The sequence below is a fragment of the Canis aureus genome, chromosome X, assembly GCF_053574225.1.
Source record: "Canis aureus isolate CA01 chromosome X, VMU_Caureus_v.1.0, whole genome shotgun sequence".
NCBI classification, from domain to species: Eukaryota; Metazoa; Chordata; class Mammalia; order Carnivora; family Canidae; genus Canis; species Canis aureus.
The window spans coordinates 89,644,304-89,671,449 of NC_135649.1; the positions used below are offsets into that span (position 1 = coordinate 89,644,304).

The 27,146-nt window shown below is 46.3% G+C and overlaps 1 long non-coding RNA gene, 1 other non-coding gene and 1 pseudogene across 2 annotated transcripts; all 3 read left to right on the forward strand.

Moving 5' to 3' along the window:
- The window catches only part of LOC144308935 (large ribosomal subunit protein eL28 pseudogene), a 52,410-nt pseudogene extending 39,903 nt beyond the window's left edge, over window positions 1–12,507 (forward strand).
- Window positions 1,674–1,775, forward strand: LOC144309300 (U6 spliceosomal RNA). Its single transcript, XR_013375348.1, has one exon. It is a non-coding gene; the product is annotated as a U6 spliceosomal RNA (small nuclear RNA).
- A 4,343-nt stretch (window positions 12,508–16,850) lies between the features above and the next one.
- LOC144307848 (uncharacterized) lies at window positions 16,851–25,862 on the forward strand. The gene is made up of 3 exons (XR_013374541.1): window positions 16,851–17,145; window positions 23,641–23,811; window positions 24,882–25,862. It is a non-coding gene; the product is annotated as an uncharacterized LOC144307848 (long non-coding RNA).
- The last annotated feature ends 1,284 nt before the right edge of the window (window positions 25,863–27,146 follow it).

Sequence of the window (27,146 nt, forward strand, 5' to 3'; positions counted from 1 at the left end):
TGTGCTTGTCAACAGACACTGGAATGCGTTGTAAAAACAAAAACACCAGTCCTGCTTACAGAGGTGGGAGAAAGGGGACACGAAGGGCAGCTTCCAATTCCATGCTCTTTTTCTCCCCTGCATCCAGCACCCAGCCTGTAGGTCCCCCGTATTTGAACTTCCTTGATGTTCACAAAGTAGGAGCACCCAGCTGGCTCAGTCCGAGGAGCAAGTGACACTTGATCTCGGGGTCATGAGTTTTAGCCCCACGTTGGGGGTAGAGATTCCTAAAAGAAATAAAGCTTAAAAAATACATTAAAATAGGGGATCCCTGGGTGGCTCAGTGGTTTAGTGCCTGCCTTCGGCCCAGGGCATGATCCTGGAGTCCTGGGATCAAGTCCCACATCGGGCTCCCTGAATGGAGCCTGCTTCTCCCTCTACCTGTATCTCTGCCTCTTTCTCTCTTTCTCTCTCATGAATAAATAAATAAAATCTTAAAAAAAGACATTAAAATAAAATTTAAGAAATGAATTAACAAAAGAGAAAACACAATTATATGTGCCTATCTGCGAGCATTTAAATATTTGGCGGGGAGGCATCTGGGTGGCTCAGTGGTTGAGCATCTGCCTTCAGCTCAGGTCGTGATCCGGAGGTTTTGGGATTGAGTCCCACATCAGGATCCCCACAGGGAGCCTGCTTCTCCCTCTGCCTATGTCTCTGCCTCTCTCTCTGTGTTTCTCATGAATAAATAAATAAAATGTTTTTAAAAATGAATATTTAGAAGAATCTTTTAAACTTTCACATGTGAACTGATCATACTAATAATCCTTGAGGAAAGAAGATGAAGTACATGGAGGAGATTGGAACATTTTATATATATTTTATACAACAGGCCCCAGAGAGCCAGTGAACTGCCAAGAGTGGGAAGGCTGGCCTTCCGAAGTCCAAAGCTGAGTCCACTCACAGTGAACATCCCACACAGGAATCATTACTCTCCACTGTTTCCTCAACAAATAAGTTTGGCTACAGAATCAACACCACAATAAAAGCACCTCACATCCAGTAGGCTGACCATTATTACAAGCAAATAAACATCAGAGAATAAAAAGTGTTGACAAGGACATGGAGAAATCGGAATCCTGGCATCCTGCTGGCAGGAACATAAAATGGGTCAGGCATTCTGGAGAACACCAAGCCAGTCACAAAAGGACAAATACTGCATGATTCCACTTATATGAGGTCCCTGGAGTAGTGGAGCTCATAGAAACAGAGAGTAGCATGGAGGCTGCCAGGGGCCAGGAGACTGGGGGGAATGTGAAGTTAGTATCCAAGGGATATAGAGTTTCCGTTTGGGAAGACAGAAAAGTTCTGGAGATGGATGGTGGTGATGCCGCTCCACTATACACTTAAAAATGCTTAACATAGGAAAAAAAATGCTTAACACGGAAGAGCCTGAGTGGCTCCCCAGTTAAGCATCCGACTCTTGATTTGGGCTCAGGTCATGTTCTCAGAGTCCTGAGATCGAGTCTCGCATCAGGCTCTGAACTCAGCAGGCAGCCTGCTTGAGATTCTCTCACTCTCTCTCTCCCTCTGCCCCTCCCACCTCAAAAATAAATAAATAAATCTCTTTAAAAATGCTTAAGATGGCCAACTTTATGTTATGTGTCCTTTGCAGTAGTAGAAAGTGGTATAGTGCTCACTTTGGCTGTGCATGCGGTAAAATCAGGCTGGTACTGAGATCAGCATGGCCCATGTACAACAATGACATGCAAATTCAGGAAGCATTCTGTGTTTTTTTTTAAATGCATAAAAGATACGAAGACTGGAATAAAAATGTCCTAGTATCCTACAACCTATCTCGCCAAAAAAAAGTATAAAAAATGATGTCTTCTAAAATAAACTTTATACTACACACACACACACACACACACACACACACACACACACAGTTTAGCTAAAGATTTGAGAGGCTTTGCTGCCTAGAGATGGAACTTAATAAAGATACCAGCTCCCTGGCGCCAGTTGCTCACATATTAAGAGAGGGAATGAGCTCATCCACCTGTGAGCTAATTGCCAAATTCCCCGCGGGGGACCGTCTCCCATCAGAAAAATGGACACACTGTGGGCACATCATTTCCCTTTTCTCTCTTTCTCTCTTCTCTGTACACAGCCTAGGTGAGAGGATACGGGTCAAAGGCTGAGACATACGGAGCCTTTCTGAATGCTCTCTCCATCCTCTTTGTCTCTCCCTGCCCTGGTCCCACTGCACTTCGTCGTAGAACCTTCAAGAGCTCCTCCTGCACCATAGCTGCAGCAGCAATTACTCGTTCCACATGTGTCTTTCGGCTCGTCTGACTTACTGCTGAATTATTAGCTGACTTTGTATGGCTGTGTGTGTCTTCTCTCCCCAACTAGACTAGAAGTTCCTCGAAGATAGACTTTGATTTCTTTGCCCCTTTCGGATCTCTTTAGCACTTGCATCAATGTCTAGTGTATAGAAAGGGGCAGGTACATCCAGACAATGGAATACCATTACACACTCAAAAGAAATGAGCTATCAAGCCATGAAAAGACAAGGAGGAACCTTAAATGCATGTTATTAAGTGAAAGAAGCCAGTCTGGAAAGCTACATACTGCATGGGTCCAACTACATGACATTCTGGAAAATCAAAACTATGGAGACAGTAAAAAGATTGGGGGGTGCCAGAGGTTTGGGGGTGGGTGGGGCGTGGAGCAGGGAGGGAGGAACAAATAGATGGAACACAGAGGACATTTAGGGCAGTGAAACTACTCTGTGTGACACTATAATGGTGGATACATGACATTATGCATGTATCAAAACCCATAGAATGTAAACACAAAGTGTGAACCCTACTGGAAACTGTGGAGATTGGTTAATAATAACATACCAATATTGAACCAGTCTTCTAATGGGGGAAACGGGTATATGGGAGCTCAATACCGTCTGCCCAATTTTCCCATAAACCACATCCACATCCTCCCTCACTTATGAGGGAGCTGGAAAGGTTTATCCAGGCCTGACATTTTTTTTTAATTGAGGTATAATTGACATATAACATTATATTAGTTACAGGTGCGCAACATACGGATTCGATATCTGTATACTCCGTGAAATGCTCACCGCAATAAGTCTAGCTTACCTTCCCCCCCAACCGCCCTGTCGCCATATAAAGTTACATAAGATGCGATCCGATGTTGTTGACCAGAGTCGCCATGCTGTGTGTTACAGCTCCATGACATGTTTATTTTATGGCTGGAAGTTTGTACCTCTTAACCCCTTCTCCCATTTCACCCACCCCAACCTCACTCCCCTCCAGCAACCACCAATCTGTTCTCTGCATCTGTGAGTTTTGTTTGCTCGTTTGTTTTGTTTTTTAGATTCCACATATAAGTGAAATCATATGGTATTTGTCTTTCTCCGTTTGACTTATTTCACTTGGCGTCATACCCTCTGGGTCCATGTTGTTGCAAATGGCAAGATCTCATTCTTTTTTATGACCAAGCTGTATTTCATTGTACATATATATACCATATCTTTTTTATCCATTCATCCATCAATGAATTGGTTGCCTCCATATCTTGGCTATTGTAAATAATGAACATATGGGTGCATATATCTTTTCAAATTAGTGTTTTCATTTTCTTTGGATAAATAACTAGCAGTGAGTTACTAGCTTGTTCTATTTTTAGTTTTTTTTTTTTTTTTAAGGAACCCCACACTATTTCCCACAGTGGCTGCACCAATTTACATCCCCACCAAGAGTGAGTGAAAGTTCCCTTTTCTGCACGTCCTTGCCAATACTTGTTATTTCTTGTCTTTTTGATACTAGACATTCTGACAGGTGTGAAATGATATCTCATTGTGGTTTTGATTTGCATTTCCCCAATGATGAGTGATGTTGAGCACTTTTTCATATGAGTGTTGGCCATTTGCATGTCTTCTTTGGAAAAATATCATCTATTCAGATCCTCTGCCCTTTTTTTAATTGAACCGGTTTTTGCTCTTGAGTTGTATGAGTTCTTTGTATATTTTGGATATTAGTACCTTATTGGATGTATGATTTACAAATATTTTCTCCCATTCTGTAGCTTGCCTTTGTGTTTTGTCAATGGTTTCCTTCACTGTGCAGAAGTTTTTTAGTTCCATGTAGTCTCACTTGTTTATTTTCGCCTGGGTTGCCCTTGCAGTTGGGAGTAAGATCCAAAAAATATCTCTGAGACTAATGTCAAGGAGCTTACTGCATATGTTTTTTTAGGGATTTTATGGTTTCCGGTCTTATATTCAGTTTCCTAGTCCATTTTTTTTAGTTGATTTTTGTGTATAGTGTCATATAGTGGTCCGGTGTCATATAGTGGTCCAGTCTCATTCTTTTGTATGTGGCTGTCTAGTTTTCCCAACACTATTTGTTGAAGACAGCATCCTTTCCCCATTGCATATTCTTGCTTCTCTTGTTGTAAATTAATTAACCATGTGTATGTGGGTTTATTTCTGGGCTCTCCATTCTGTTCCATTGATCTAAGTGTCTGTTTTTATGACAGTATCCTACTGTTTTGATTACTATGGCTTTGTAGTGTAGTTTGAAATCAGGACACATCATGCCTCCAGCTTTGTTCTTCTTTCTCAAAATCCTTTGGCTATTCAGAGTTTTTTGTTGTTCCATACAAATTTTAAGATGGATTGTTCTATTTCTGTAAAAAAAAAAATGCCACTAGAATTTTGATAGGGATCGCATTGCATCTATAGATTGCTTTGGGTACAGACCTGACGTTTTCCAAAATGCAGTGAAACATAGTTGGGAGTAAATTAAAGTTTCTCTTTGAAGTCAAAGAAGAAAAATTGGAAGAAGAGTAAGCATTTATTTGTGAACTACAATTTATGCAGGAAGTTGTGTTTCATTACCTTTCGTCCTAATCAGTATATTATACTTTGTTTTGAAATCACAAGTAATTTACAGAGAACCAAAGCGTCCTTAATTATATCTGAAATCCCCTTTCGAAGCCTTCTCCAGCCCTGACTGCTAAAGGAAAGGAACAGGCCACATACGACTTCATTCATAGAACTAAGAAAAGGAGTTAAAAACCAAATGTCCAGGGCACCTGGCTAGCTCAGTCAGTAGAGTATGTCACTCCTGATCTCAGGGCTGTGAGTTCAAGCCCCACACTGGGCATGGAACTTGCTTAAAAAACAAAAACAAAAACAAAATTAATAAATGTCCAACATTACAGCAGTTATACTTGCCTACCATACAGTTTCTAGAAAGACAGTATTCAGGGCACTGCACTGCAGAGAGAAATACAAAGGCTCTGATGTCAATAGAAATTTGTCAAGAAAGTGCTCAGCCAACAGGCGGTGGGCAGGATGACCGTTCCTGGTGGCCATTTCTGTCTATAATAGACCAGAGCAGGTCTACATCAGTAGCCCGTGTGAACTTCCACTGTCTTCCCTACCCATCCAAACCTGAAATGCAACACATAAACAGGTTGAAAATTCTTCTGTATGTCCAAGTGTCCAGCTCTCACTATATTGAGCTCACTGCACCTGTAGCAAGGGGCATTAACTAACATTATTTTGTAGGCATTTGGGGCTCCTGACCTCAGGGTACAAAGGTGTGGGAAGGAGAGGCAAATTAGCACCTCTAGCTGGTGGTCGTGATACTCGGTTTTGAGTGGGACCTTCCCACGGTTCCTAGCTCCCAGGTGACTGCGTTTCTCAGCTTCACATCGCACCACAGCTCCCTCTCTCATTTATCATTCTTTCACTCTCATGCCAGCTTCTGATGAGAAGGTAGAAAACAGGCCCTGGGAGGGAGCTCATTACTTAAGTGGGGGACAGAGAGGACACAGGATGGCTTGGTAACAGTCTCTGCATTGTGAGTGTTATTACCGCGGGCCATGGTGACCAGAAGGGTCTCAGGTCAGGCTCCCTGGAAGCAGAGCCCCAGATAGACACAGATTCCTGTGCAAGTGAATTATTGAGGGAAGGCTCTTGGAAGAAAAAGGGAGAGACAGGAGGGAAGCAGTGTAGGGCAGGGGAAAAAGCAAAATGAAGATGGAGATTTAGCCTCAGCCTGACTCCCTGGCAGAAGGGGCTGGGGATCATGGAGTCATTCAGCAACATACATGACACAGGGGGCCAGGCCTTTATATCCCCTGCGTCAGTTAGTCACTGGCTACAAGTCACCCCACTGGGGGCACAGGGGTGCATAAACCTCGAGTCATCAGCTCTGGGCAAGGCTGTCCTGTAGGCCAAGGCCAGTTCTCGAGAGAGCACTGAAATAGTGAGCCTTTCAACTGGGGATGAGCCCCGTGGTCAGTGCAGGGCTGACCTGGCTGGACACCACAGCATCCACAAACAATGGCCCACTAATACCACAATGAAAGAGTAGGATAGACACCAAGAAAAGCCTCTTGGGGAAACTGGATGCTCCGGAGCTCCTTGTAGCCGCTAATCACTAGAGCCAATGGACAGAGAATGGCCTTAACCCAACTGGATCTTTATTTATTTATTTGAGAGAGCGAGAATGAGAGAACATGAGCAAGGGGGGAAGGGGCAGAGGGAAAGGGAGAAGCAGCTCCCCTCCCCCCCCGCCCCGTGCAGGGAGCTCAATGCAGGGCTCGATCCCATGACCCCAGGATCTGACAGGATCTGAAGGCAGACGCTTAACTGCCTGAGCCACCCAGATGCCCCTGCCAGGTGCTGTTGCAAGCACTTTATGTCTGTTAACTTAATTTAAACCTCAGCACAACCCTGTGAATAAGACATTATTATTTACCATTCCCATTTTACAGATAAGGAGACTGTGGCCAAGAGAGGTTAATTAATTTGCCCAAGTGAGCAGTAGGAAGTGGGGGAGACAGGATTTGAACCCAGGTATCCTGACTTATGAGGGCTACACCACCACTCTGTTGGCCTTGGCTGTCCCTCTAGCTTGGGTAGATGAGTGCTAGAAACCAGAAGACCAACCTAGATGCCATCAGATGAGCATGTTTTATAAATCTTGGCATACATCAGAGTCAGCCATGGTTGACTGCTACATGACAGCATCTAGGGCCTCATCCTGAATCAGGACCCAGGGCTGAGAGGCAGGTGACAATCCATACATTTAAGAAGTTCCCCGGGTATTCTGATGCTGGCAGTCTGGAGGCAACTCTGAAACCTCACAATTATTCAGATGAAAAGCAAAGGCCAGGCTCAAGTCCTAGTTCTTGCACTTTCTACCTGTGTGACCTTGGAAAAGTTAATTAACCTCTCAGCCTCAAATTTTCTCAAATCTAAAATAAAAATAATAATAATGTTCCTCTTAAGGTTTTATGAGGTTTCAACTGTGAGTTACTGCACATAGAGCATAATTATGTGTATTTTCAAACTATATGTATATCTTACATATATATTGCATATTACATAAGACATATATATTAGACAAAGATCAGGTAGGCTGAATTATTAAGGGTGGTTTTCCGTAGGGAGGGAAGTAAGAAGGTGGAGTAAAGTGGGTAGAGAATGGACTGAAAGAAGTGTTCACTTGTTACTCTATGTATTAGATTTTTATTTTATATTTTATTTTATTTTTGGAGGGAAAGAGACTATGAGCAGGAGGGAGAGGGAGAGACAGAGAGAGAGACAATCTGAAGAGGGAGAGACAAAGAGAGAGACAATCTGAAGGCAATCCATGCCTAGCATGGAGCCCTACACTGGGCTCCATCTCAAGACCCTGAGATCCTGACATGAGCAGAAATCAAGAGTCAGACACTTAACCCACTGAACCACCCAGGTGCCCCAAATGTTAAGTTTTCACAAAGAGAAGATATTAAAGTACTGCATATAGCAGCGCCTGGGTGGGTTATTTGGTTAAACATCTGCCTTTGGCTCAGGTCATGATCTCAGGGTCCTGAGATCTAACCTGCAGTCCAGCTCCCTGCTCAGCAGGGAGCCTGTTTCTCCTGCTCTCTGCCCCACTACCCTGTTCATGCTAGCAAGCTCGTGCTCTCTCTCTCTCTGTCTCAAATGAATAAAATCCTTAAAAATATAAAGTACTTCAGATAGAAAATGTGTTTGTATTTCATCAAAACCAAACAGGCCAAATAGAATCATCTAGATAAGGCACCGGGCACACAGTAGGTGCTCAATTAATGGTAGCTGTTGCCATTATTGTCCTCATCCACAAACATTTGTTGAGTGTCTATTATGTGCAAGCCATCATATTCAGGCTCCATAGGGAGGCAGGGAAGTACAAAACAAAGTCCCTGCTCTTACATGCACAAAAACCCCCAAACGCCCAATGGCAGTGTTTACTTTGGGTCCAATGAGTGCTATAGAAAATAAAGCCTTTAAGAAGTTGAAATGAGAGAGAGATCATTTCCAGCTGGCCTCTTCAGGGGAGGTGGGGCTCGTGTGAGGCATTGAGGAAGAGGCAAGATTTCAATAGGCAGAGAAAGGGGGAAAGAACATTCCAATGGCAGAAAAGAGCTTGGTGCAAAGGGCAAAGGACTCGGTAGGCATGCGCAGGTGGCGCCGAGGGGACATTTGCCCGGCTCCCCAGGGTCTGCAGGAGACAACCCTGCCCGATCCGACGCAGCCGAGCTGGCCTCCCCTCCCTCAACTGCAACAGCACAATCTCTGGTCCCAGCCCTTCCGGTACCCGGAAGGGGGCCAGGAGGGACTTTCTTTACGATTCTTGACCCTTGTGGGCTGAGCCTAGAATGGGAAGCCAAGTAGCCGCAGCGATTAAAAAAAAAAAAAAAAAAAGTGGATCCTTTCCCTTCACCGCTGGGGCCCAAGGGCATGCAGGGCCCACGCAGCGAGCGGTGGGTGCAGGAGGGACGGCGCACGGCGGCGTGCATGTGCGTGCATGTGCGTGCTGCTACGTGCGGCCCGTGTGGGGATCGACGCGTGAGCGCGCACGTTGTAATGACATGTGGTATTTCCTGCGATTGTGTGCCGTGATATACGGGGCTGAGTTATGAGCGCAGTGTGTGCTGACCGCATTCCTGGAGGCTAATCTCTGTGAGCGCCCGCGCTGGGGGCAGCGGGAAACAGGCGGCCGGCGACGGAGCCGGGCGCAGAGCACGTCTCGGCCTCCGAGGGCAGCCCGGCCCGGGCCGGCGGGGGAGCCAGGGGCGGCAGCGTGGCAACGTTCGCCCCGGGCACTGAAGGATCCGGCACAAAGCCGGGGGCATTTACATTCCAGACAGCGCCAGAGGGGCCCCCTCATCAGCCAAGTGCCCGCACCGTGGCACCCCGACGGCTTCCCAGATCTGGTCCCCTTGTGTGTATAGCCACAGCGTGTATACAGAGACGAGAGATAAACACTTAAAAAAAAATTAAAAAAAAAAAAACGTAAAGCTTGATTAGCTGAACACCACAAGGCCCTGGGAAATTGAATTTAAGAAAAATTTGGATAATTGGAACAGCATATAATATCGAGAATGTTAAATACACAAGTCGGCTGAGCACACAGAGTTTATGGCAAGCTCTGATTAAAATGAAGTTTCTGATAATCAAAGTTTTAATGGCAGAGGCTCATTTGAATTTCTTCTGTCTAGAAGGGAGATTAGATATCGTGTGCACAGAATATCTTGTGATAGTTTCCATTCTTCCCGATTCCAGTTGGGTCACATACACGCTTTGTATGTGTGTATTTATTTCAGGGAAAGTGCTCTATCCTCTGGTCGGCCCCCAACTAGCCCAAACAGGACTTGCCACAGATGTGTTTATCAGATTGCTCTGCGAATGCTCGGAGAGGAAAAGTCTGCCTATCGTCTAAGTGATTTCAAAATCAAAGCCATCCCAGGCGCACCAGAAGCCTAAAGCAGCCAAGAGATAGGCCGAGTTTATAAACTTCCATAATATGTTTATTGCAAGGATGGCAATTACCCAATATCCCTGCCCTCCTGGGTCTTAGATCAGAATATTTCCACAAAAAGAAATCTGTGTTCGCCTGCATTTAACCAGTCATAATTCCAGATGTCTGGAATATTCCAACACCAGGCATGGGGCTGGGGAGGAAGAAAGGAAGCTGCTGATCATTGTCAGAGCCTCGCCGTCGTCTGCGGTGACATGTCTAGTGTGGCTGCTCATCCCTCCTCCTCCTCAACCTAAGGTCCAGGTGTCACAGGAGTATCGTTGTGTTTGGGGAGGTGGTGGTGTAGGGGGAACGGCCGTCCTGGGCCACATGCAGGCTTTTCTGTCCGGCTCTGGAAACTCGACGCGTCACATCGGAGACGTAATTTCTTAATGAAATGACTGGAGTGTTCGTAATTTACGCCAGAACGGAAAATGCTGACCTGGCAGAAAGGACACTTGTTCCTGCGGTTGCAGGAGGACGTGTGGGCCCCATCACTCAGGAATGAATCAGACCGGCCTCACAGGGCAGCCGGCTGAGAGAATTGCCTCCTCGCGTGCTCCTATAAAGTGTTAAGGTTATTTACGGCGTGCGCACATGGACGGCCCATTCGGCCGTGTTCGTTGGAACACACACTTGTGTGAGTTCCATCACTTGTCCCAGACTCCTTCCTGAGCCTTAATAAAAAAGGCAGGGCTGTTCTAGAGAATCATCGGTAGGATTGACTCTGCCCTTTCCTCTGGGGCTCTTCTGGCAAACATTAAACATGGCAACATCCCATTAGAGGAAGGTGAGGACTCATTTCACAGGTGCTAAGACTGATATGAAGATTTTGCCCCCCGTGACACCTTATGGCCAATGGCATGGATTTTTTTTACCGCCTCCCATGCCCCGCCCCACCTCCCTCCAGCAAACTGAGATGCAGTGGCTTGGCTATGGCGTGGTTGAACAGGTCCGCTTATTTCTGACCGTTATGGGGCTGAGGGTGGGGTCTTAAAGTCTGAACCCTTTGTCCTGTGCTTGCCACTGGGCCAAGAGGCGTCAGTTAAGGCCAAGTGCAAGAAGACTTTCTCCACTGGTCCCCATGCCAGAAAGTCTCCAAAGTGGGATAACACACACCCTAAGTGTTACCATTACCTTTGAGGGGTAGTGGTAATGGGTTGAATTGTGTCCCACCAAAATTCGTATGTTGAAGCCCCAGTACCTCTGAATATGACCTTATTTGAAGATAAGATATTTATAGAGGTAATGAAGTTAAAATGAGGTCATTGGGGTGGACCTAAAAAATATGACTAATGTCCTTATAAAAAGGGAATATTTAAACACAGACATAGAGGGAAGACAATGTGAAGAGACACAGGAAAAAGACAAGCCAGGGAGAGAGGCCTGGAACCAATGCCCTTCTTACAGCCCTCAAAAGGAATCAGCCCTGCCAACACCTTCATCCTGGACGTCTGGCCTCCAGAACGGTGAGACAGCACATTTCTATTGTTAAGCCATGCAAAGAACGTGTGCTTCTTTGTTCTGATATCCCTAGCAAACTAACATAGGTAGGAAGAAAATACCAGACCTTTAGAACTTTCATTTATATCACGATGGTAGTTTGGCTTATTTTTTTTAAGGTTTTTATTTATTTGAGAGAGAGAAGGAGAGTGAGCTCATGAGGGGCAGAAAGAGAGAAGCAGGCTCCCCACTGAGCATGGAGCCTGATGTAGGACTCGATCCCAAGACCCTGATTATCATGACCTGAGGGGAAATCAAGAGTTAGATGCTTAACTGACTGAGCCACTCAGGTGCCCCAGGAGTTTGGCTTACTGATCCTGATTCATTGCTCACCTGGAATAGAAACAACACCACTTACATGTGACTTTGCGGTGCCTCCCTTTGTGGGTGGAATATACTACTCCCACCTCAGGGAAGTTGGGCTTGAGCAAGACTGCTACCAGACGTGGCCCATGAGCAGGCATTTTAAATGTGTTGCATGGTACGGTTTGCCCTTTTGAGCTTCTGCCATCGTTAGGAGAAGAACAGGTCCTAGGAGGCTATAGTCACATGGGCCAGGGCTCCAGACCTGTGCAGAATCTATGACCTGGAGCTCCCTCCATCTCCAACTGCCATAGTGAGAGCAGCTGCCACCACGTCTGCCCACCTGCAGTGGATGGTCAGGCAGGACTGCTCCAGCTTCCTGATGAAGAAGACATACAGCACCGATCTCCATAATCTGAAGGAAAGCAACTCCTTTCACTACAATGTGCTGACTCACCACTAGACTGTGGGCATATAGCCAGGGCCCGACAACAGAGGTGTAGTGGTGCTCATGAAGCAGAGTTCCTGCCAGTGAAAACCCATCACCTCCTACTTGTGGACCACCATGAACCAGAATGCCCGCCACTCTCAGCAGCACCAGGCCCATGATCCAAAAGAACAACTACTGCCCAGATCTGTGCGTGGCTGACATTTGCAGAGCTGGTGCCATCCTGTGCGGCCAGAAGCCAGAAATGGTGAAGAGGAAGCCGGCCCACCCCACCAAGAGCTCCTGAGCACTTACTCTCCCCCACCTCCAAAGCAATAAAGATGTCAACCACCTCAAACAAACAAACAAAAACAAAAAATTCGTGACCTGGAACCATGCCTGGCCAACCCACAGTCTGAAATAGCCAAGCCCAGGCAGGATTAATCAAACCCCCAAAACCTTGCAGGATGAACAAGAAAAATAAATGCCCATTATTGTAAGCCACTGAGTTTCAGAGTGTTTGTTCTGCAGCATTATTGTAGCAAGAGCTGACTATTACAATGACCAATGTGCAACATGCAGATTGACCCTGGGGCCTCGTTTGGGCTGTATGTCACCACTCAGCATCCAGTGTGACAGCTGAGGAGTGCTAAGGCAAGAGTGGCAGTTTCATAACTTGGACATCATCTGCCTCAAATGATTTTTCACTTTCAGCAAATGGCCTATTATGAGTGCCACATTGTGTGAATTTACGGATTATATTATGTTCCTCTAACCAAACTAATCATCACAAAATGGGCAAGGGGCTTGAAACGGTTCCTCTAAACGAAACCGTGGCTTGAAGATAGTCCCATAGAAGAAAGCTTAGGCTAAGAACCCGGCAGAGCTCACAGTTCTCCTACTTTGAGAGCTAGTTCATTTTAAAGTGTTCACACTTTAGAAGACAATTTGAAATATGGCTTTTTGACTCCTATTGTTAATAATGGACCACACACACAGGCATATGGCCTCAGGATCTTAGCAAAAAGCATTAGCACATGAGTGTAAGTTATGAGTGAATAAATATACATAGAGTGGAGGGGGGGGTTGCTAAAAGTGTTTCACTGTTGGGGTTGAGACCACTGGAAAGTCACTTGAAAGTCAGTTCACCAAAATGAAAGGAAAGGAAAAGACAGAAGAGGAGAGAGGAGGGAAGTGGAGGGGAGAGGAGGAGAGGAAGAGAAAGAAGGGAAGGGAAGGGAAGGGAAGGGAAGGGAAGGGAAGGGAAGGGAAGGGAAGGGAAGGGAAGGGAAGGGAAAGGAAGAGGAGAGGAGAGGAGAGGAGAGGAGAGGAGAGGAGAGGAGAGGAGAGGAGAGGAGAGGAGAGGAGAAGAGGAGAGGAGAGGAGAGGAGAAAGAAAAGAGATGCTTCGCTGGCTTAGTCAGTAAAGTGGCCAACTCTTGATCTCAGGGTTATGAGTTTGAGGCCCATGTTGGATGTAGAGATCACTTAAAAATAAAATCTTTTAAGAAGAGAAAAGGAAGTCAGCTTACCCTATCGAACTGATTTATTAACTTGTTGGGTGAGTTCATTGTGTTTAATGTTGTGGAATTATGATGGTGCTATCATTGAGCACAGGAAAGGCCTGTCCCCTCAAAGAACAGAGTGCGGAGCCATGGGCTCTCTCCAGTGTTGCAGTGTGTTCACTCTGTCTCTGAAGCCTGGGGCAGAGATGATGATGTCATGGAAAAAGTGATGACACACCTCCGTGCCAGGCCTGAGGAGCACCATCCAGAACTAGAAGCCGAAGTGTCTGTGGTAGCCAGGGTGCCTGGGGCCTTCACAGATCAAAGGCCCTGCTCCCAGCCCAGAGGCTCCTCCTAGCTTTGCGAAGTCCCAAAAGGAACCCCTCTGTTGGCCTGACCCAACTCCAACAGCACCATTTAAGATGTGGAGACAAGGTCCCATAACTTGGACAGCCGGAAACTCTGCTCTGAACTGGAAACTGCTCTGAACCCATTAGGTCCCTCGCGCTCCATCATGTAAACCTTGCCCTGAGCGTAGTCCCTGGGCTGCTGGGGTGAAGGCTTTGTAATGGAGCGAGACCTCCTGACCATGGGGGAGTCTGGGAAAGAAAGGGTCCAAAGGGGAAGGTGGGAAGCTTAAGGGAGAGTCTCTAGGGTGCCAGGGTGAGGCATGAAAGAGAGCTTGGGAAGAAGCCCATGGAAGATGCGTCTCTACATCTGGCGGCGGGCCTGGCATGGCACAGCTGTGGCTCAGCAGGACCAGCAGTCAAGATACAGAATTGCGGGGATCCCTGGGTGGCGCAGCGGTTTGGTGCCTGCCTTTGGGCCAGGGCGCGATCCTGGAGACCCAGGATCGAATCCCACGTCGGGCTCCCGGTGCATGGAGCCTGCTTCTCCCTCTGCCTATGTCTCTGCCTCTCTCTCTCTCTCTCTCTCTGACTATCATAAGTAATAAATAAAAATTAAAAAAAAAAAAGAAACAATTGCGTGCAGGGCAAGGGGGAATAAGGGCAAGCTGGCACCTTCTAGCACCTTCTGTCGTTCACTGCAGCAAACCACGATGACCAGACAGGAGCAGTAGCAGCTTCTCCTCCACCTTCCAAATGTTGTACACATTTCTCTTCTGACTCCGCTCTCATCAGGAACGGTAAAAGGAAAAGAAGTGGGGCGGGGGGGAGGGGTGGGAACATTGCTCCTGCCTGGCCAAGGTGACCACAATACGAAATCACCAAGGGGTCCAGATTTGAACAGATTGCCAGAAGCTCTGTGGTCACTCTTTGGCCCAGCTAGTTTCGAAGTGAAGATTATGCTGCAAACATTTTGGACCACAAGATTGTCTGGTGGACTCGGTTCATGAAAGGGAAAGCCTTCACCGGGTAGTGTCTTCCAAGCCCAATGCCATCCTTTTAAGCCACTCATGACTTGAGAAGGATGATTTCAGGCTGAGAGACTCAGAGAGAGGAATAGCTAAGGGCCTGTGGCAGATTGTATTTTCCAAAGATGGCCACTGCTAAGGACTGAGCAGTGTCCCCCCACCCTGAAAGTCATGGGGTGAAGCCCTAATCCACAGTGGGGCTGTATTTGGAGATAGAGCCTATAAGGAGGTAATTAAGGTTAAATTAAATCACAGGGTTGGGGCCCTAATCCATTCAGACTAGTATCCATATAAAAAGAGAAAGCCACTCCAAGGATCCGCCCACAGAGGAGAGGTCATGTGAGGATACTGGGAGCCGTCAAGCCAAGGAGACAGGCCTCAGGAGAAACCAAACCTGCCGACACCTTGCTCTGAGACTTTTAGCCTCCAGAACTTCGAGAACAGTAAATTTCTATTGTTTAAGCCCCACATCTCCGGCCTGCGAGATTCTGTTCTGGCAGCCCCAGCAGATGAATACAGCCACTGCGGTATCTCCCAGCTCACAGGGTCTTCTTCAAGGTGATAATGACATTCCAATGATGATGTCGCTTCCCGTGATGGAGCCTATGCCCCTTCCCTTGAACCAGATCAAGCAGTTGTGACCGCCTCATCTAGTACAAGATAGTAGAAGCGAAGCTATTGGGACATCTGAGGCTAGGTCTTAAAATTGCTATGCGCGGCTACCTTGTTTCCTGGGGACACTCGCCCTCCGAACCTAGCCACCATGCTCCAAGGAAACCAGGAAGCCACATGCTGAGGCCACATGGACAACCCCGGCTGAGGTCCCAGCAGACAGCCAGCACCAGCACTAGATCTGTGAGCAAGAGCCTTCCGATGACTAGTCCCCAGCAGTCAAGCCACCCCAGGGACACTGTGCAGAGCAGAGACAAGCTGTCCCCCACTGGCCTTGCCCAGGCTGCAGATTTGTAAGCAAAATGAATAACTGATTGTTGTTTTGAGCCACTAATTTGGAGGTGGCTTATTAAGCAGACTACCAGAGCAGAAGTCTGCTGAACAAATGCATCGAGGACACCAACCTGGGAGAAAATGAAGCCAAGTCAGTATATACATAGGCTTTACCTGCCTTTTCGGGGGGGGGGGGGCGCGGGGGGAGTATGGCCGTGATTTCAGACAATCAAACTGATACAAACCTCTGGCACCAATGCAACAACACAGGCTGCCAGATGAGTGTTTCTCCAAAGATCACACCCACTTGGGGATCCCTGGGTGGCGCAGCGGTTTAGCGCCTGCCTTTGGCCCAGGGCGCGATCCTGGAGACCCGGGATAGAATCCCACGTTGGGCTCCCGGTGCATGGAGCCTGCTTCTCCCTCTGCCTGTGTCTCTGCCTCTCTCTCTGTGTGTGCCTCTCATAAATAAATAAATAAAATCTTTTAAAAAAAGAATATTGGGGATCCCTGGGTGGCGCAGCGGTTTGGCGCCTGCCTTTGGCCCAGGGCGCGATCCTGGAGACCCGGGATCGAGTCCCACGTCAGGCTCCCAGTGCATGGAGCCTGCTTCTCCCTCTGCCTGTGTCTCTGCCTCTCTCTCTCTCTCTCTGTGACTATAATAATAAAAAAAAAAAAGATCACACCCACTTTTATGATTCCTATTCATTTTCAAATGGCTCTGAAAGTCTTCCCAAGGAGATTTTTTTGTTTTATTAATGTTGATCAAGCTCCAGACAGAGTTTAAAGAGGACATATGTACAGAAAGAAAATGGTGGAATCGGGAGGTTGAGCTGGAGGCTAGAATAATTAAAGGTTAAACTCGAGGTACGCATTTGGTATTTATAGAATTTTCCATGCTTGGTGTGAGGGTTTTAAAACCAGGCTGAGGAGGGAAGCTCCTTTCAGCCCTTACAGGAGGGAAAGGATTTTTAACACAAGGAATCCAGCCTGTCTAGTTCAAAGTTTTAAAAGGCAGCGTAATTAAGCGGCTTTGTTGCTTCAAGTGATGCTGCAAAGGTGAACCGGGCTGGGAGAGGAGGCTCTGTGAGCAAAACAAAGCCAAACAAAACACTTTCTTTCCCTGCCAGGCACCCAGGGCTGCCGGCGGCGGGTCCCCGGGTCATCAAAAGCTGTTTTCTTCTCTGCGGATCCCCCGCTCCGGAGCAGGAGTGCTGCTTATGGCATTTGACAGGGGCCAAGGCAGGTAGGGGAGGCGGCGTCTGGGTACATCGTGAGGGTCACCAAAGGATGCGCGCGAAGCTGAAGGATGCAGGTGAAGGCGGAGGTGGCGGGCCCGGCGCGCCGCGGGCACTGGCTGGGCTCGCAGCTGCGCACTGACGCTGAAAGCAAACGTGCCGGAATGCTGGTCGGCTTTGCCTCTCCCCTCTTTCGGGGGGGGGGGGGGGGGGGCCATCTTCAGTATAGAACATCAGAGACTCCTCTCCGTGCCTTTCAGCTTGTTGTTTTCTGTTTTCAGGAACTGGATGTCTCCTTTTGTTTCCTGAAGCTTTGATGGGGGGCGGGGCGGGGGAGGGGGTGGGGGGCGAAGGGTGTCGGTGCTCCGGGCTGAGGCTGATCTCCCAGGGAGCATTTTGCAAACGTGTCCGGCTCCAAACCTTCCAAAGACACGGCTGAGGGAGGCCTGTAAAAACTTGCCTAAGCTGGCGCTGCGTTTCTCTGCGAAAATGGAGTTACTTAGATGGGCCATACGCAGCTCTTGAGAAGGAGGATTATAAAGACCATGTGCCAACATGGAAAAAGGCAGGCGTGATATCTCGTTCAACGAAGGATCGGACCCCCAAACTGCGCCCGGGGCCGTTGCAACTATGTTAAAAGTGAATTGGGGGCGGCGGCTCAAACAGATACCAGTACACCCGTGTTCATTACAGCGCTATTCACAATCGCCAAAAGGTGCAAACAACCCAAGTGTCCACAGACCGAGGAACGGATAAACAAACTGGATACGCTCTCTTTGACCTTGAAAAGGAATGAAATTCTGTTATATGCTACATGCCTGAGCCTTGAGGATATGATGCAAATAATACAAAACAAGCCAGTCGCAAAAGGACAAACACTGTATAATTCCATTTCCATGAAGTTCCCAGAGTACTCAGATTAGTGGACGCAGAAAGAAAGGTGGTTGCTGGCGGGAGGGGGAATGGGGGGGTTAGTGTTTAATGGACACAGAATTTCTGTCTGGGAAGATGTGAAAGTTCTGGAGATGGGTGATGGTGATGGTTGCGTGACAGTGTGAATGGGCTTGATACCACTGCACTGTACACCTCAAAATGGTTAAAATGATAAATATTACATTATGTATATTTTACAACGAAAAAATGAGTTCATTTTCTGAAAAGTTGGATTAGGCAGATTGGTGATTGTCAAGGGCTGGGAGGAGGAAGAGGAGGGAATAGAGACCAACTGGCAGGTATACAGAATTTTATTTGGGGATGATAAAAATGTGTTGGAATCAATAGAGGTAATGGTTGTACAAGATTGTGAATGTGCTAGATGCAACTGAATTGTTCATTTAAAAATGGTTAACTGTGAGGTGGCTGGGTGGCTCCGTCATTTAAGCATCAGACTCTTGATTTTAGCTCAGGTCATGATCTCAAGATCTTGAGATGGAGCCCAGAGTCAGGCTCCGCACTGGGCGTAAAACCTACTTAAGATTCTCTCTCTCTCTCTCTCTCTCCCTCTCCGTCTGCCCCTCCCCCTTAAAAAAAAAGGTTAATTTTTAGAGGCACCTAGCTGGCTCAGTCATAGAACATGAGACTCAATCTCAGAGTTGTGGGTTCAAGTCCCATATTGGGTGTGAAGTCTACTTAAAATTTAAAAAAAGATCTGATGATATTTTATTAAAAATAAATAAATAAAATGGTTAATTGCATGTCATATGAATTTCTCCTCAAGTTTTTAAAGAATGCATTAGGAGGAGCTTGAAAGAGAACATGGAAAAATGAGAACTGTTTAATGCATTACGATCATAGGACTATGGGTGGATGCATTTTGATTTCTGAAAAAAAGTTGTTAAAACAGTTTGTGCAATGTATTTTTTATGTGTTTAAGAGAAATCTGTCAGGCAGAAATTCTATTATTAAAAAACAGACTGTTGATCAACTATAGCAAAATGTTTCTTAAGACTTAAGGGGTGGGGGACGCCTGGGTGGCTCAGCAGTTGAGCCCCTGCCTTCGGCTTAGGGCATGATCCTGGAGTCCCGGGATCGAGTCCCACATCGGGCTCCCTGCCTGAAGCCTGCTTTTCCCTCTGCCTATGTCTTTGCCTCTCTCTGCATCTCTCATGAATAAATAACTAAATAAAATCTTAATTAAAAAAAAAGACTTAAGGGGCAAGATTATACAGAAAGAAACACCAGAAGGAAAAACAAATTAGGGACCCAGCTAAGATATCACTTGTCACTTTTAAATATGCATCAATATATATTATGTATTAGTAATAAGGAATATAAGAAATGAGTACAGTAGGTCCTCACCAATCAATCAGACATGATATTTAAAACCCAGTGTTTCCAACCTGATGTTGGGCCCAGAAGGTGAATTGGAGATAAACCTTGATGCTGTCAAGCTAAGTTGCATGATGCTGACATCAAGAGTGTGAGGTCAGAGAAGGGGAGAGAAAGTGAAGCACATAGAGGGAGTGTCTAGAGGGAGGGAGGGCATCTCAGCTGGAGTTGGAGGGGGGATTTTCTTTTTTTTTTAAGATATAATTTATTTATTTATTCATGAGAGACACAGAGAGAGGCATAGACATAGGCAGAAGGAGTAGCAGGCCCCCTGCGGGGAGCCCAATGCGGGACTCGATCCCAGGACCCCAGGATCATGACCTGAGCTGAAGGCAGCTGCTCAACTGCTGAGCCACCCAGCACCCTGGGAGGGGGGGGATTTTCGAAGGCAAAGGGGAGAATGGAGTCCACTTAGGTGTGAGAGGACAGACAGGACAGGAGTGCCGATGTCTTTGGCCAGGAGAAGGGAGGGGGAGAGCAGAAGGGTGAGCCAGACAAGCTAAATGAAGCACCGTCAAGGCAAGCTCTGACTGCCTCCCTGGAAGCATAAACACTACAGGCAGTAGGCAGTGAGGAGCCATGGCTGGCTCCAGAGCGAGGGATGGAAACCATATTTTCTGAAAGTTTCTCTGCCAAAATAACGGTAGGCCCTGGATCCCCTTTCCCTTTTACCCAGGGGACCCAGAGAGGCCAAACCACAGCCAGAGCCCCAGCCCTGCCGCAGATCACAGTAGCAATAGCAGGGAGCAGTCTTGGAAAACCTAGTGTCTCATTGAGGGTGGATAGTTTCCCATCCCCAAAGGGAACACACTTGAAAATCATGGGTAAAGATGGAGGATTGAACACATGCATTCATTCCTTTGCCTCCTTCCAATACTTCATGAAGATGATAGTAGAGGGATTTTTTGAAAAGGCATTTGCCTGCAAGCATAAAGGGAACAGAAAAGGAGAAAATAGCCAAGAGCTTGGAAGCTGGAAAGCGGAGGGTTGTTTAGTGACTGACTTATATAGCAAGACCGAGAGAGCCGAACTGTCAGCTGGCCGGAAGAGAAGCTGAGAAGCTATCAGAATTTCTTTCCCCTCCAAAGACCCAGAAGGGGCTATGCCAGGTGCTTCTGGAAGTGGAGGTGAAACCGATCAATTGAAAGTCTTTTCTAGAAGCAGTGAGGTCTGCAGTTGCCTTCCCTGGCTCTGTACACCTATGTGACTGTCCCCCTTCACCACCGACCCCTGCAGGTGGAAGACTATACTTTTATTATCTGGACAGGGCTCAGTGAAAGGGTCTTTGGACAGAGATACTGGCACAGCTGAAAGTAGGATGGTCAAACAAAAATGGAGAGATTAGGTGTAAGTTTTCTTATGATTATCGTGCTCCCAGCCAAGCTCTCCTGCCCACTCAACTCCTGGAAACTTGACATTCAGGCTCTAGGAAGAAGATTGAATACTGTCACTAGAGATTTCCCACTTAAAAAGCCTAGCCAGATCATCACACCACAGTGGTGCTCAAACTTTAGTTGGCAACAGAATGCCCTAGAGGGTTTATTAAAACTCAGACAGCCCGGGTTTTGAATCCAGTAAATCTAGATCAAGGTCTAAGAATGTGTGTTACTTAGAAGTTCCTAGGTGATGCTGTCACTGTTGGCCTGGGGACCATACTTTGAGAACTGCTGCTCCGGAGTGAAGTCTGCAATTGGCAGGCCATGTGCACACACACAGAGGGCCCTAGCAGCTTTTTAGTGTCCTGCTGTAAATGTGGACACATAACTGGTGATCATCAGACATCTAAGGAAAACCTCTAACGTGAATGACCAAGACCAAAAGGAACAGATGAGGGGCACCTGGGTGGCTCAGTCGGTTGAGTGTCTGACTCTTAGTTTTGGCTCAGGTCATGATTTCAGGGTTGTGGGATTGATCCCCGAGCCAAGCCCAGTGTCAGGCTCTGCACTCAGTGGGGAGTATGCTGAAGATTCTCTCTCTCCCTCTCCCTCTCCCTCTGCCTCTGCCTCTGCCCCTGCTCTCTCTCTCTCTCTCTCTAAAAATAAATAAATACATGTTAAGGGGGAAAAAAAGGAACAGAGGAAACAACCTGAAGAAAACAGACTATGCTGTGAAATGTAAACCCACCCCCACACACATAATCACACCACACGTATGTATGCATACACACATGTTTACCTACAGATAATGATCCAGAAGAGACATATTTTAATAGCATTAAAAATTAGCATTCAGGGAATAGAAAGAAACTTCTAGAGAATCAAATTTGATGAAAGAATGGGCAGCCCGGGTGGCTCAGTGGTTTAGCATTGCCTTCAACCCAGGGCATGATCCTGGAGACCCAAGATTGAGTACCACATCAGGCTCCCTGCATGAAACCTGCTTCTTCCTTTGCCTGTGTCTCTGTGTCTCTCATGAATAAATAAATAAAATCTTTAAAAAAAAAAACAAATTTGATGAAAGAAAGAGATGAGAGGGCATCTGGGTGGCTCAGTCTGTGAAGCATCTGCCTTTGGCTCAGGTCATGATCCCAGAGTCCCTGGGCTCAAGCCCTACATCAGGCTCCTCACTCAGCAGGGAGTCTGCTTCTCCCTCCCCCCCCCCACTCTCTCACTCAAATAAATGAATAAAATATTTTTTAAAAAAAGAAAAAAGGGATGAGAAATAGAAAACAAATTTCTAAATGATTAGTCTGAAATTTCAAATAGAAGGAGATTTAGAAAGAGAATGGGGGGCGGGCATGACAACATCAAAGAAATAATTTAAGAAAATGTCCCCCTACCTAAAGGACATGAGTTTATAGATTGAAAGGACCATTGAGGGGATCCCTGGGTGGCTCAGCAGTTTGGTGCCTGCCTTCGGCCCAGGGTGTGATCCTGGAGTCCCGGGATCGAGTCCCATGTCAGGCTCCCTGCATGGAGCTTGCTTCTCCCTCTGCCTGTGTCTGTGACTCTCTCTCCCTCTCTCTGTGTATCTCATGAATAAATAAATAAAATCTTTTTTTAAAAAAAGAAAGGACCATTGGAATACCTATTATAGTGGATGGCAAGAGACCCACATAAATACACACTGTGATGAAGTTTCAGGCACTGGAGACAAAGACCCTAAAGGCTTCTAGGGACTCCTGGGTGGCTCAACGGTTGGGCATCTGCCTTCGACCTGGGGTATGATCCTGGGGTCCTGGGATCGAGTCCCATGTTGGGGTCCCTGCATGGAGTCTGCTTCTCTCTCTGCCTGTGTCTCTGCCTCTCTCTCTGTGTCTCTCATGAATAAATAAATAAAATATTTTTAAAAGGCTTCTAAAGAGAAAATATGTATTATACACAAATATTGAGAGTCAGAATGGCCCTGGACTTCTCCATAGCAACCCTGCAACTAGGGAGAAAAGAGAAAAACACTTCTCAAAATTCTCAGGGGAAATGATCCAACTTAGAATTCTATATCCAGCCAAACTATCAGTTAAGTGTGAGCATAGAAAATACTTCTCTGACGTGCAAGGTCTCAAAACATTGCTGCCCATGCATCCTTTCCCAGAAAGCTGCTGGAGGAGATGAGCCACCAAAATTTTGGGGAAAATTATGAAAGAGGAAATGTGGAATCCAGGGAGCTGGGGAGAGAGGCAGACAGATTCTCCAAAGAGAGAAGAGGAGAGCCCTAATCACAAGGAGTGACCACCCTAGACAGGTACTGCTCAGAAGCCTCTCACTAAGCCAGGACCAACAAGAGGGCATTGAGGTGCTTGGACACAGTGAGACACCTAGTAAATGGGGAGAGTTTGGGCTGCAGGGACCTCCATAAACCAAGGCAGCCAGAAGATGGTAAGACAGCTCAGTGACTACAGCCTGGCCTGAATTTTGATTTTCCATGCAAAGATGAAAAGGCCTGGCTCCCGCCTCTGCCTTCCTCCACCAGCAGCCACATCCCCATGCACATTTGGAAAGGCAAAAATATCTAGGCCAATTTTATCATACTAAAAAGGGAAAAGAATCATCAAAGTTCAAACTCCCCATCATCAAATGATCTCAGTCTCCCCAGTGTGAAATTCCAAATGTCTGGGTTCACGTGCTGTTATGGGTAGACGAGAAACTGGTGATTGGCAATGGTCATTGTTTTATTGAACAAGAACTTGCGAGGGTATAATTAGATGACACAAATTCCTTTTTTTTTTTTTTTTATAGGGAAGTATCTCTCCGTTACATCGGAGTATAGCATGATATGTTTTACAGCCAGGGATTTTTCACTCGGATGGTATCTCTTTCAGTGGTTGATTTAAAGTCAAAATGACACCAACATGGAGAACAAATGGTTTACCTGTTCTCTCCCCAGTCCCACCCAGAGCTGCAGTGAAGGTAAGCGTCTTTCATCTTACACATTTCCCCTCAGTGCAATTGGCTACCTTTAGTGATTTGATGAGGTACCATGGTCCCATTCTACAGGATTTTAAAAGATATTTATTTATTTATTTGAGAGAGAAGAGAATGGGCAGAGGGGAGAGGCAGGGGAGAGGGAAAAGCAAGTTCCCCAATGAGCAGGGAGCCAGACATGGGGCTTGATCCCAGGACCCTGAGCCGAAAGCAGATGCTTAATTGACTGAGGCATCCAGGCACACCCTGTTCTACAATTTTCATGGTATAAAATGTAGGACTAATTAGGATGGGGAAGTCTCTCAACAGGTTGAAATAAATAACAAGCCTTGTCTAGGCACCCCATCAGAAAAAAAAAAAAAAACTAACAAAATCCATTCCATGACCCCGTGATTTAATTAAGAGTCTTTCAAAGGAGGACAAGTCCCTGAGGCCCAGGCTTTGGCCTCACCCTGCTGCCTGTCACTCATTCACACACCTGCCAGCTCTGATAAACGAATTGCCCCAACCCCCGCTGTGAGCTCTTTTGGGAGTCCGGCAGACTCTCTCCAATCCCTACCCCATCTCCAACACATCTCCTCCAACCAGACCGGGGGTCGCTTCCAGACTGAGCCCCCTACCCTCTATCCACCTTACACAGGCCATCTTCCTTCAGTATCCCAGGACTGTTCACTGCCCGTCCCCCCTTGGATTGTGCCAAGGGAGGGTGGAGAATGTAGATAATTCATCTTTGAATCTGAGCACCTAGAAGAATCTGCATGAAGCAGTACTTAATAAATACTCGTTGAATGAATGAATAAATGAGTGAATGAACAAAATAAATGCGTGGATAAATACGACTTAGAGGCTTTAGTAAATGCCACATGAATTTACTGTGTCATGTGACTGCCAAAAAATGCTAATACCAAAGGCTTATGCTGTTGAGTTGTGGTCTTCAACACTCCGTTGCAGTGCGCTGACAACTTTAGTTTCTGTCTTATTTTTTTTAGGATAAAAAATACATGTAAAGTCCTAATGTCAATATTAATGGAGATTACTTTCTTTTTTACTTGTAGCTTCAAACCAGTGTGACTGGTCTTTGTTTCCTGTGCAGATTGCCACTTGCAAATGTCCTTCCTGGCCAGTGCCACAGTAAATGTTGGTCACCCGTGGCATCTGCGTGACCAGGAGAAGAGCAGGAGGCCGGCTTCCTCCTCCACTGTCAGCATATTGTGACGCATGGCAGCTTACAGGTGCCTAGCGATGTGGATTTACTGATCATATGACCTAGTTTTAACTTAACTCCCAAATGAGCCATAGGGCTTAAAAAGATTCCTGCAAAGAAACCATGTGTTAAAAATAATACTAATAATGCAAGCACGCCCGAACAAGATGGAGGCAGAGCAGATGTTTCTTCTAGTACGAGCTCTTTGTCAGCCACATCATGAGGCCAAAACAACTATAATCTAATCAGATCTGAGATGAAGTTGGCCCTCAAATTGAAAATATCAAGAGACAATTTGAAACACGAGTTTCCAATCACTGCCGTTTTAATGACAAGCCTGGCCTTGAGTGTACATCGTATATTGGGACTATCTGATGAACAGCAGAAGCCTCCAGAACAGAGGTCCTTAAACATAAATAAATACAGCAGATTGCAAAGGAAACCAACAGCATTTACAACATTATCAAATTATTAAAACAAATTTGTGATATAGATATTTATGTGCTTCTTTAGTGAATCATTAAGTAACAAGTTCCTGTGGCAGATCTAATAACTATCATCATTTCATAGCACTGATGAACATAAATAATATTTCGAGATCTCTGCAACGAGAACGTGATTTTAATTGGTGACAGTCTCAGGTACTGCGAATACTACTGAAGTTTGTTGCTTATGTTCGGAGGAAATGCGAAATTTCAGTTAGAAGCAAGTGAAAATGAAGATTCATGTCTTCCTACATCAAATTCACAGACCCTGTGCATTTTATCCTTGAACCTCAGGTTAAGAGCCCTGGCCCAGAACAAAGTAAAGGTCCCGTCTCTCACAGCCTCACTACCAGGTGTTCTGTTAAATATCATTAAAAAAAAAAAAAAATCATGGCCAGTCTCCGACTGAATCAGAAATTGCATATAAAAGCGTTTATTACAAACAGGCACAAAAACAGTTTCTCAACCTGCTCTTATAACCCAATGAAGGGCACTGCCAAGTCTCTGCCCTTGAGCACAGCAAAAGTACCTTGGCTGAAAGGCACACCGAATATAAAAGTGACAATATTTGGGTGGCTCAGCGGTTGAGCGTCTGCCTTCGGCTCAGGGCATGATCCCGGGGTCCAGGATCAAATCCCACATCGGGCTTCTTGCGAGGAGCCTGCTTCTCCCTCTGCCTGTGTCTCTGCCTGTCTCTCTCTCTCTCTCTCTCTTTCTGTCTCTCATGAATAAATAAAATCCTTTTTTTAAAAAGTGACAATATGTAAGTGGCAGGATTCAACTAACCCTCTGGTTAGAACAGTCACTATGTCCTACTGTGTTGGGTGGCAGGCCACAGGAGTAAACAAAGTCTGTGGCCTGTGTTGCTGTACCCAAGGGTGTTTGGTCTCTGGGTCTGTCAGACTCATAGACCCTCACCCCATGGGGCAATAGCAGAGGTACTAGTAATATTTCCAGACCATGTCTTGAGTATCGCTTGTTTTATCACTGAAAACTTATTTCCAACATCTTTAAATGCTGATTGGTGAACCCTCTGATACAGATTTATTAGATAGTTGATGTGCTCGTGGGAGCTGTCTTTGCAGCGTGGATTTTTTTTTTAAGATTGTATTTAGGGCAGCCCCGGTGGTGCAGCGGTTTAGCACTGCCTGCAGCCTGGGGTGTGATCCTGGAGACCCGGGATCGAGTCCCACGTTGGGGTCCCTGCATGGAGCCTCCTTCTCCCTCTGCCTGTGTCTCTGCCTCTCTCTGTGTGTGTCTCTCATGAATAAATAAATACAATCTTAAAAAAATAAAGATTGTATTTATTTATGTATTTGGGGGAGTTGGGCGGCAGGGAAGGGGAGGAGCAGAGGGAGAGGGACAAGCAGACTCCAAGCTGAGCACAGAGCCTGATTCCAGGCTTGACTTGATCCCACAACCCCGAGATCATGACCTGAGCCGAAATCGAGTGGGACCTGAGTCACCCAGGCACCCCTTTGCAGTGTGGATTTCTGATTCAATTTTTCAAATGCTAACTGACCATCCCTGAGGTGTGCACTCTACTCTTCATTGGTGTATTTCAAATGTAGACCTACCTCTTCTACCATAGAGATTAAAGACAGTAGACCTCCTGGGTGGCTCAGTCCATT